This window comes from Myotis brandtii, unplaced genomic scaffold, assembly GCF_000412655.1.
Source record: "Myotis brandtii unplaced genomic scaffold, ASM41265v1 scaffold15, whole genome shotgun sequence".
In the NCBI taxonomy this organism is placed as follows: Eukaryota; Metazoa; Chordata; class Mammalia; order Chiroptera; family Vespertilionidae; genus Myotis; species Myotis brandtii.
In genome coordinates this window covers 806,659-807,242 of record NW_005355410.1, presented here as the reverse complement: position 1 = coordinate 807,242, position 584 = coordinate 806,659, and the positions used below count along the sequence as shown (strand labels likewise).

The following is a 584-nucleotide window of genomic DNA, read 5'->3' as shown; positions in this document are numbered from 1 at the left end:
TGATTTTGTTTATTTGGGTCCTCTCTCTTTGCTTCTTGGTGAGCCTGGCTAGAGGTTCATCAATCTTGTTTATCCTTTCCAAGAACCAGCTCTTGGTTTCATTGATCTTTTGTATTGTGTTTTTTTATTTTGTTTTGGGTTTTTTTGGTCTCTATGTCATTTATTTCTGCTCTGATCTTTATTATCTCCTTCCTTCTGCTCACTCTGGGATTTTCTTGTTGCTCTCTTTCTAATTCTTTAAGTTGTAGAGTTAAATGGTTTATTACCATTTTTTTTCTTGTGTTTTTTTTTTGAGGTAGGCCTGTAGAGCTATACACTTTCCTCTTAGGACTGCTTTCACTGTGTCCTATAGATTTTGGATTGTCGTGTTTTCATTGTCATTCGTTTCCAGGATGTTTTTAATTTCTTCTTTGATCTCTTTGGTAACCCAATCATTGTTTAATAACATGCTATTCAGATTCCAAGTGCTTGAATTTTTGATTGTTTTTATTATATTTTATTTCTAATATTATGCCATTATGGTCTGAGAAGATGCTTGATATGATTTCAATCTTCTTGAATTTGGAGAGACTTTGCCTGTGACC

General features: G+C 33.4%; 1 protein-coding gene across 4 annotated transcripts in view; it reads left to right on the top strand.

The window, feature by feature from the left end:
* LRCH1 (leucine-rich repeats and calponin homology (CH) domain containing 1) overlaps window positions 1-584 on the top strand; it is a 239,925-nt gene that overhangs the window by 104,089 nt on the left and 135,252 nt on the right. The window lies entirely within an intron of this gene.